This window comes from Crocuta crocuta, unplaced genomic scaffold (assembly GCF_008692635.1).
Source record: "Crocuta crocuta isolate KB4526 unplaced genomic scaffold, BGI_CrCroc_1.0 scaffold1529, whole genome shotgun sequence".
Classification (NCBI taxonomy): Eukaryota; Metazoa; Chordata; class Mammalia; order Carnivora; family Hyaenidae; genus Crocuta; species Crocuta crocuta.
The window spans coordinates 286,549-298,192 of NW_027532160.1; positions in this window are offsets into that span (position 1 = coordinate 286,549).

Sequence of the window (11,644 nt, forward strand, 5' to 3'; positions counted from 1 at the left end):
CGCAAGCAATTGTTTTTGTTTTTCTTTTGGTTAGTATTTTTGTCATGTATTTGTTTCCATTCATTTACTTTAGATATTTATGTGTTCCTATACTTAAGTTGAATCTCTTATAAGCAGAATGCATTTGGATATTGGTTTTTGTCCAATGTGACACTCTTATTCTTCTAATTGGAGTCTTTGCTCTATTTATATATTTGTACTTACTCCTCATTTTATTTATGCCATTTATATTTACTTTACTGAAATATTTGTGGTTAAGTTTATAACTTACCATTGTTTCTTTTTGGCTCATCTGTTATATATTTCCTTTTACTTACTTTCTTTTTTTCCTTTGATTAAGCAAATGTTTTTATTATTTCATATTTCCCCCATATTACCTCTTATACAATATTATTTTACCCTTCTTCTATTAGTGATTGTAGATCAGGGGTTAACAAACTTTGGCCAAACATCTGTTTTTGTAGATAAAGATTTATTGGAACACAGCAACATTCATTTGTTTATGTATTGTCTATGAATACATAACTCCATCTTTACAAAGGTGGAATTGAATAATTGGCATACAGATTATATGGCTTGCAGTGCCTAAAATATTGTATGGCCTTTGTTAAAAAGTTTTCAAGGAATGGCCAAGATGGCAGAGTAGCATAGAAGTTTTTTGCCCCTCTCATCTCTGAAATGCAGCTAGATCAATATTAAACTATATTTCACACCCAGAAAACTTATTTGAGGATTAACACAACAATCTGCAAAACTTGAACCACAAAATTCAGCAGTTACATAGCATGGAGAGGTGAAATGAGAGAAAGAGAAGCTGTGGAGGGTAGGGAGCTGTTTTTGCTCGCCAAGAGAGAACAAAGACAGGGGGAAAAGTATAGGAAAAGCACTTCCTCTGAAAGTATCTGGAGAGAAAGATAAAGAGTGGAACATCTGCAAGGGACTGGGCAAGAAAGGGAAAAAGAAGGGAGAAAGGAGAGGTTTTAAATGCCATTAAAACTCTATAAACAGTGGAACACAGAGTCTGAAACTCTGTAGTTCGATATCTTTCAGAGCTCTGATTGGAAGGGCAAATCCCCAGGAGCAGACAACAAGGTACAAGAGGTCCTTAGACCACACTGGGAGGGGTGGTTCTCCTGCTGGGAGGACATTTGGTAGAGGTTATGTGGCCTCCCCACAGGAAAAGGTCCCAGTAGACCCTGGAAAACAGCCACATTTGCTGGTGTTGGAACAAAGATATTAAAGGTGGACCCTGGTGACAGATGTGTGTTGTGATTTACCATAATCCCTGAAAAGCCACTGCTACATGATTGTGCCAACATTTTCTGGGGTGGCCTGGCATCTTGCCACAGCTTCTGGGTATCTGCAGCAGTAGAATTACACACAATTTCTGGGGGCATGCCAGCACCCTGCCATTGTTTGGTGACACCCTCCCCCAGAGGATCTGAGAAGGTCAAAGCTGCGGAGCCCTCAGAAGTGAGGCGTTTGGAAACAGCCCCATCTGAGATAAAACTTGGGGGGGGAGATGTTGCCTGGCAGGCTGAAGGCTTGGTCATAGACAGTGTAGAAGTGGGGCGTGGATGGAAGCTGGAGACAAAGGAGCGGTGTTTGATTTCTGATGGAAGAGGGCATAGAGTTCTACATGCACCACAACGATCCATCCCAGTAAATTAAGCAGCGCCATCTAGTGGAGAATGGAGTTGTAACACCAAGCTCAGTCCAAGTGGGTCAACCGTGCTCTCTAGGAACACCAGAAGTCTTTTTTCCTGCTTAGTTTACAGACTATAAAGTGCTTTATAGTTTGACTTCTAGGGGAAACTGGATGTAATTTCAATCGTATTTCGTTCTGTTCACTGTCCACCTATTCAATTTTTTCTTTTTACTTTCTTTTCACAGTATTGNAAGAAAAAAAATATTTTATTTTAAAAATTTTTAGCATTTATTTATTTTTGAGAGATAGAGCATGAATGGGAGATAGGCAGAGAGAGAGAGAGAGACACAGAATCCTAAACAGGCTCCAGGCTCTGAGCTGTCAACACAGACCCCTATGTGGGGCTCGAACTCATGGGCTGAACCATGAGACCATGACCTGAGCTGAAGTCAGATGTTTAACTAAGTGAGCCACTCAGGCACCCTTATTTTCAGTTTTTATAAAAAAAGACTTAAATTTTTTTCTACTATTTTTTAACTTTCTGTAAATTTTTTAAATTCTATTTTACTTTCATCATTTCATTTTATTCTATTTTATTGTATTTATTTTTTTAAATTTTCAAACGTTTTTCCTCCCCCCCTTTTTTCTTTTTTTCCCCCTTTTTCCTCTATCCTATCAAACTTCTTTCAACAAGCAGAACAAAACACAACTAGGATCTAGCATCCTTTATTTGATACTTTTTGTGTTGTTTTTAATTTTTTAATTTCAATTTTATTTTATTTTATTAATTCTTTTTATTCCTTCAAAAATGATGAAANGATTAGAATACTTTTCTGTGGAGATAAAAGAATTAGTATCTAGTCAAGATAAAATTAAAAATGCTATAACTGAGATGCAAATTCGAGTGCATGCCACAGCAGCAAGGTGGATGAAGCAGAGCAGCAAATCAGAGATATGGAGGACAAACTTATGGAGAATAATGAAGAAAAAAAGAGGGAAACTAAGGCAAAAGAACACAATATAAGAATTAGGGGACTCAGTGATTCATTAAAAAGGAATAACATCTGAATCATAGGGGTCCCAGAAGATGAAGAGAGAGAAAAAGGGGTAGAGGTTTATGTGAGTAAATCATAGTGGAAAACTTTCCTAACCTGGGGAAAGACACAGACATCAAAATCCAGGACGCACAGAGAACTTCCATTAGATTCAACAAAAACCGATGATCAACAAGGCATGTCATAGTCAAATTCAGAAAATACTCAGGCAAGGATAGAATCATGAAAGAAACAAAGGGGAAAAAAGTCCTCAACGTACAAGGGAAGACAGATCAGTTTCACAGCAGTTTCACACCTATCAACAGAAACTTGGGAGGCCAGAAAGGAGTGGCAGGATATATTCAATGTGCTAAATAGGAAACATATGCAGTCAGGAACTCCTTATCCAGCAAGGCTGTCATTCAAAATAGAAGGAGAGATAAAAATTTTCCAGAAAAACAAAACTAAAGGAGTTCATGACCACTAAACCAGCCCTGCAAGAAATTTTAAGGGGGACTCTCTAAGGGGAGAAAAAACGAAACAAAACAAAAAAGACCAAAAGCAACAAAGACTTGAAAGGCCCAGAGAACACCACCAGAAACTCCAACTCTAGAGGCAACATAATGGCAATTAAGTCATATCTTTCAGTACTCACTCTAAATGTCAGTGGACTAAACACTCCAATCAAAAGACATAGAGTTACAGAATGGATAAGAAAAAAAGACCCATCTATATGCTGTTTACAGGAGACCCACTTTAGACCTAAAGACACCTTCAGATTGAAAGTAANAAATAGGAAACATATGCAGTCAGGAACTCCTTATCCAGCAAGGCTGTCATTCAAAATAGAAGGAGAGATAAAAATTTTCCAGAAAAACAAAACTAAAGGAGTTCATGACCACTAAACCAGCCCTGCAAGAAATTTTAAGGGGGACTCTCTAAGGGGAGAAAAAACGAAACAAAACAAAAAAGACCAAAAGCAACAAAGACTTGAAAGGCCCAGAGAACACCACCAGAAACTCCAACTCTAGAGGCAACATAATGGCAATTAAGTCATATCTTTCAGTACTCACTCTAAATGTCAGTGGACTAAACACTCCAATCAAAAGACATAGAGTTACAGAATGGATAAGAAAAAAAGACCCATCTATATGCTGTTTACAGGAGACCCACTTTAGACCTAAAGACACCTTCAGATTGAAAGTAAGGGGACGGAAAACCATCTATCATGCTAATGGTCAACAAAAGAAAGCTGGAGTAGCCATACTTATATCAGACAATCTAGACTTTAAAATGAAGACTGTAACAAGAGATGAAGAAAGGCACTATATCATAATTAAGGGGTCTATCCACAAAGAAGATCTAACAATTGTAAACATTTATGCTCCAAACGTGTCACTCCCAAATATATGAAACAATTAATCACAAACATACAGAAACTCATTGATAATAGTACCATATTAAGTGAGGGACTTCAATACCTCACTTACAGCAATTGACAGATAATCTAAACATAAAATCAACAAGGTAACAATAGCTTTGAATGACACACCAGACCAGGTGGGATATCTTCAGAACATTTCATCCTAAAGCAGTAGAATACACATTCTTTTCTAGTGCATATGGGACATTCTCCAGGATAGATCACATACTAGGACACAAATCAGACCTCAACAAGTACAAAAAAATCGAGATCATACAGTGCATATTTTCAGACTACAATGCTATGTAACTTGAAATTATCCAGAGGAAAAAATTTGGAAAGACAACAAATACTTGGAGACTAAAGAACATGCTGCTAAAGAATTAATGGGTTAACCAAGAAGTTAAAGAGAAAATTTAAAAGTACATAGAAGCCAGTGAAAATGGTAACACCACAGCCCAAAATCTCTGAGACGAAGTGAAGGGGGCCATAAGGGGGAAGTATATAGCAATCCAGGCCTTCCTGAAGAAGAAAGAAAGGTCTCAGATACACAACATAACCTTACACCTTAAAGAGCTGGAAAAAGAACAGCAAATAAAACCCCAAACCAGGAGAAGACAGGAAATAATAAAGTTTAGAGTAGAAATCAATGCTATCGAAACCAAAAATAGAAAAAAAAAAAAGCAGAATAGATCGATGGAATCAGAAGTTGATTCTTCAAACGAATTAACAAAATTGATAAACTCTTAGCTAGTTTGATCAAAAAGAAAAAGGAAAGGACCCAAATAAATAAAATCAAGGATGAAAGAGGAGAGATCACAAGCAACACTGCAGAAATACAAACAATAGTAAGAGAATATTATGAGCAATTATGTAGCAATAAATTGGGCAATCTGGAAGAAATGGACAAATTCATAGAACATATAAATAACCAAACCTGAAACAGGAAGAGATAGAAAATTTGAACAGACCAATAACTAGTTATGAAATTGAATCAGCATTCAAGAATCTCCCAGAAAACAAGAGTCTGGGCCTGTATGGCTTTCCAGGGGTATTCTACCAAACATTTAAAGAAGAGTTAACACCTATTCCTTTGAATCTGTTCAAAAAAATAGAAATGGAAAGAAAACTTCCAAACTCATTTTACAAGACTAGCATAAACCCTAATTCCAAAACCAGACCCCACTAAAGAGAATTACAGACCAATTTCCCTGATGATCATGGTTGCAAAATTTCTCCAAAAAATACTAGCCAGACAGATCCATCAATACATTAAAAGAATTATTCACCACAACCAAGTGGGTTTATACCTGGGATGCAGGGCTGGTTCGATATCCACAAAACAATCAATGTAATATATCACATCGATTTAAAAAAAAAAAAGGACAAGAACCATATGATCCTCTCAATAGATGCAGGGAAAGCCTTTGACAAAATTCAGCATTCGTTCTTGATAAAACAAAACAAAACAAAACAAAAAAACCTCCAGGAAGTAGGGATAGAAGGATTATACCTCAAGATAATAAGAGCCATTATATGATAGACCCACTGCTAATATCTTCCTCAATGGAGAAAAACTGAGAGTTTTCTCCCTAAGGCCAGGAACATGACAAGGATGTCGATTCTCACCACTGTTATTCAACATAATATTGGAAGTCCTAGGCCTCAGCAATCAGACAACACAAAGGACTAAAAAGCATCCAAATAGGCAAGGAGCAAGTCAAACTTTCACTCTTTGCAGATGACATGATACTCTATGTGGAAAACCCAAAAGATTCCACTAAAAAACTACTAGAACTGATCTATCATTTCAGCAAAGTCATAGGATATAAAATCAATGCACAGAAATCGGTTGCATTCCTATACACCAATAATGAAGCAACAGAAAGAAAAATCAAGGAATCAATCCCATTTACATTTGCACCAACAACCATAAAATACCAAGGAATAAATCTAACCAAAGAGGTGAAAAATCTATATTCTGAAAACTGCAGAAAGCTTATGAGTGAAATTGAAAAAGTCAGAAAAAAAACAAATGGGAAAATATTGCATGCTCATGGATTAGAAAGAATAAATATTGTTAAAATGTTGATACTAACCAAAGCAATCGACATATTCAATGCAATCCCTATCAAAATAACACCAGCATTCTTCACAGAGCTACAACAAACAATTCTAAAATTTGTATAGAACCAGAAAGACCTCAAATAGCCAAAGCAATCCTTAAAAAGAAAACCAAAGCTGGAGGCATCACAATCTCTATGGGGGATAAGTTTAGGGATTCCCTGAACTTGCACTGATGAGTTAACAAGGCATAAAGAATTAGAAACCCATAGAATGAACACACCCAAGTTCGGGTAAACAAGATTAGGTAAATGAGGCAAAGGTCCTCAGTATAGGATAAATGGGGCAAAGGCCCACAGTATAGGACAAGCAAGGCAAAGACCTCCAATATAGGACAAGAGGGGTAAAGGTCCCCAGTTAAGGACAAAGGTATAGGAATAGGGAATCTCAGGATGAAAACATCCAAGATGAGGTAAGCAAGCTTAGGTATTCAGGGCAGAAATGCCCCCCAACTTAGTACAATAGCAGACAGTTGCTTTCACAGGAAGGAAGGACCAAATTAGGTGAACAGGTAAACAAGGCTATAGACCGATGCGGGCGATGTTACCCAGAGTGGAGCAAATTAGCAAAAGAAAGGTGCCTTGTTGACCTCGAAATAGCATGCTCTGACTTTCTTGTCCCCTAGACCAGTTCAGGTAAACAGAGGTGGTGCCTCATGTTTGCTGTAAACTACCTTCAACCCAGCACCAGAATCTTGTTTTGTATTGAACCAAACCCCTAACACCGCAAACCTCCAAAACCCCCCTTTTCCCCACGCCCATGATTTAATGTTCACAGTTTCATTTTCTCTCTGTGCACGTCCATCACACTAGTTAGCCCTCTGATCCTAATAAAAATAGAGCAAAGACCCTTGCTGATCCTAATAAAGCTTTCTGTTAGCCTTCTGATCCTAATAAAAATGGAGCGAGGACCCTTCTGATCCTGGACATTAGCCTCTCCTTCATTTTAAATCCTGCATCCTGCTTTCTTGCTGGACAAGAGAGAAATCCAGACCCAGAATCTATGACAAATCCTCAACTTTACGATGTATTACAAAGCTGTAATCATCAAGTCAGTATGGTTCTGGCATAAAAACAGACACTCAGATTAGTGGATCTGAGGCCAACTCAAATGTGTGGCCAACTAATCTTTGACGACGCAGGAAAGAATATCCAGTGGAATAAAGAAAGTCTCTTCAGCAAATGGTGCTGGGAAAACTAGACAGAGACATGGAAAAAAATGAACCTGGACTACTTTCTTACACCATACACAAAAATAAACTCAAAATGGATGAAAGATCTAAATGTAAGACAGGAAGTCATTGAAAGCCTAGAGGAGAAAGGAGGCAAAAACCTCTTTGACCTCAGCCACAGCAGCTTGTTACTCAACACCTCTCCAGAGGCAAGGGAAATAAAAGCAAAACTGAACTATTGAGATGTCATCAAAATAAAAACTTCTGCACAGTGAAGGAAGCAATCAGCAAAACTAAAAGGCAACCGATGAAATGGGAGAAGATATTTGCAAATGACATATCAGATAAAGGGTTAGTATCCAAAATCTATGAAGAACTTATCAAACTCAACACCCAAAAAATTAAATAATCCAGTGAAGAAATGGGTAAAAGACATGAACAGACACTTCTCCAAAGAAGACATTCAGATGGCTAACAGACACATGAAAAATGCTCAACATCACTCATCATCAGGGAAATACAAATTAAAACCACAATTACATACCTCCTCACACCAGTCAGAATGGCTAACATTAACAACTCAGGCAATAATAGATGTTGGTGAGGATGCAGAAAAAGAGGATCTCTTTTGCACTGGTTGTGGGAATGCAAACTGGTGCAGCCACCTTGGAAAACAGTATAAGGATTCCTTAAAAAATTAAAAATAGAACTACCTTGTGACCCAGCAATTGCACTACTATTTAACCAAGGGATACAGGTGTGCTGTTTCAAAGGGGCACATGCATCCCAATATTTATAGCAGCACTATCGACAATAGCCAAAGTATGGATAAAGCCTAAATATCCATCAATGTATGAATGGATCAAGAAGATGTGGGGGCGCCTGGGTGGCTTAGTCGGTTGGGCGTCCGACTTTCGCTTAGGTCATGATCTCGCGGTTAGTGGGTTCGAGCCCCGCGTCGGGGTCTGTGCTGACTGCCAGCTCAGAGCCTGGAGGCTGTTTCAGTCTGTGACTCCCTCTCTCTCTGACCCTCCCCTTGCTCACGCTGTCTTTCTCTCTCTCTCCCAGAAATAAATAAAAATCTTAAAAAAAAAAAGATGTGGTACACATACACACACACACATATACATACACATATTTATATGTATATATATGTGCATATACATGTATACACATATGTATTTGTGCATATATATAATGTATTGTATTTTATTATTATATTATATTATTTTTTATTATAATATTGTATATATTATATGTATGTATATAATGTATTACTCCACAATCATAAAGAATGAAATCTTGCCATTTGCAATTACATGGATGGAACTAGAGGATATTATGCTAAACTAAATTAGTTAGTCAGAGAAAGTCAAATATACGATTTCACTCATATGAGGAATTTAAAATACAATAAAGATGAACATAAGGGAAGGGAAGCAAAAATAATATAAAAACAAGGAGGGGGACAAAGCATAAGACACTTTTAAATACAGAGAACAAACTGAGGGTTGCTGGAGGTGTTGCCTGTGGGGGGATGGGCTAAATGGGTAAGGGGCATTAAAGAAGACAGTTGTTTGGATTAGCACTGGGTGTTATACTTAGGGGTTGAACCACTCCTGAAATCATTATTGCACTATATGCTTACTAACTTAGATGTAAATTTTTAAAAAATTACGTTTTCCAACTCCTAACATGGAGTATATAACTTGTACCCTTGATTTATTAGAACATAATTTAAATTATTACTTTTAACACTTTCCAAGTGTTAAAAAAATCATAGAATGCTTTAACACAGTTTATTTCTTTCTTTTTGGATTATTTTTGTCACATATTTTAATTTTACGTATATTTTAAATATCAAGAGAATGATTTTAATACGTAGTCATTTAGATTAACTTCATATTTGTCTTTTGCATTACTTTTCATTTCTTACATTCTTACATTTCTGCCTCTTTTTTTAGGTATTGTTTTTTTTCTGACAAAATTTCCTAAATTTTGTTTGTTTGAAAATATCTTTACTTCATCCTGAGCTTTGAAGGTTATTTTTTGTTGAATAAAATTTTTTTTTTATTTCTAGGAGAGAGAGAGAGAGACAGCGTGAGCAGGGGAGGGTCAGAGAGAGAGGGAGTCACAGACTGAAACAGGCTCCAGGCTCTGAGCTGGCAGTCAGCACGGACCCCGACGCGGGGCTCGAACCCACGAACCGCGAGATCATGACCTAAGCGAAAGTCGCACGCTTAATCGACTAAGCCACCCAGGCGCCCCTGAATAAAACTTTTTGTATTGGTAGTTAATGTTCTTTCAGTACTTAAATATATCATTTTGTTATCATTTTGCATCCACAGTTTCTGTTGAGAAATCAGCTGTCAGTCTTACCATTGTAGCTTTGACATTAATGTGTAATTTTTCTGGTTGCCTTTAAGATTTTCTCTTTGCTTTTGATTTTTAATAATTTTCCCTTGCTATTTCCAGATTTGTTTTATTTTTATTGGTCCTGNTTTCGTGCATTGATGTGTGTGTGTGTGTGTGTGTGTGTGTGTGTGCGTGCACGCAAATAGTGTTTCTTACACATACATCTTCTCTTACTCCTCTGAGAATCCAATAATACATATGTTAGACTTTACCATTCTACATATACCCCTTATGGTCTTTCTGTGTTTTTTTCTCTTTGTCTCTCTTGCTTCATTCTATATTTTCTATGGATCTATTTTTTAGATCCCTAATTCCTTCTTTGAACACTTTCCAATTTGCCATTAACCCCATCAATTGCATTCATTTCAATTATTATATATGTATACTGATTAGTAGACTTTATTTTTAGAACAGTTTTAGATTTTTGGAAAAATTGAGCAGATAGTACCAAGAGATTCCATATAGTCCTTCGCCTGCCACTTTCCCTTATTATTAACCTCTTGCATTAGTGTGGTACATTTGTTACAATTGATTAATATTTATACATCAATATTAACTAAAATCCATAGTTTACATAATGTTCACTCTGTATATTGTAGAATCTATCGGTTTGACAAAAGTATAATGTCTTGTCAAGAATCCTCTATCCAGCAAGCCTGCCATTCAGAATAGAAGGAGAGATCAAAGTCTTTCCAAATAAACAAAAATTGAAAGAATTTGTCACCACTAAGCCAGCCCTACAAGAAATCCTGAGGGGGACTCTCTGAGGGAAGTGTTGCAAGGAACGCAAGATACCAGAGACCCGACCACAAGTATGAATCCCGCACAGGACACAATGACTCTAAACCCACATATTTCAATAATAACACTGAATGTAAATGGGCTGAATGCTCCAATCAAAAGACATAGGGTAGCAGAATGGATAAAAAAACAAAATCCATCTATTTGTTGTCTACAAGAAACGCATTTTAGACTGGAAGATACCTTCAGATTAAATTAAGGGGATGGAGAAATATATATCTTGTTATGGGAAGTCAAAAGAAAGTTGGAGTAGCTATACTTATATCAGACAAACTGGACTTTAAATTAAAGACAATAACAAGGGATGGAAAAGGGCATTATATAATAATTACAGGGTCTATCCATCAGGAAGAACTAATAATCATAAATGTCTACGCACCGAATATGGGAGCACCTAAATATTTAAAATAATCACAAACAGAAATAATCTTANAAATAAAATTTCTGATGAGAAATAAAGATGTATCCTTTGTGAACAGCATCTATCTGGATTTTGTTATTGTTATCCAATATTTCAATATTTATGTTTGATTTGAAGCATTTATTCTGTTTTAATTTAATGTAATTTCTGATACATTTAGAGTTTAATCTCTTAACTTATTCAGTGATTTCTATTTTACTTGCCNTTTTTCTTATCTTCTTTTGGATTTATTCACTTTTTTATTATTCCTCTTTCCTCTACTAGCTTGATATTTGTACTAATTTACTATTGTTTAGCAATTACCGTATACATTACAACATGCATTCTTGATTTTTCAAAGTTTGCTATGAATCAATCCTTTTATCCTTTTCTCGGAGAACTCACAGGATTTATGAAACCAACTCCACTTACCCTCATCTAAATTTATATGGTATTGTCATGCATTCCAAGTTTATATATGTTTCCAACTTATTTCTCTTTATATTTCAATATTTTAAGAATTCTTACAATTGTTTCATACAGTCAAGACTCACATATTTACATTTTCCTTTCTACTTCTTTTCTTCCTGCTTTGTAGGAAGATAAATTTCCATTACGCGTGAAGAAT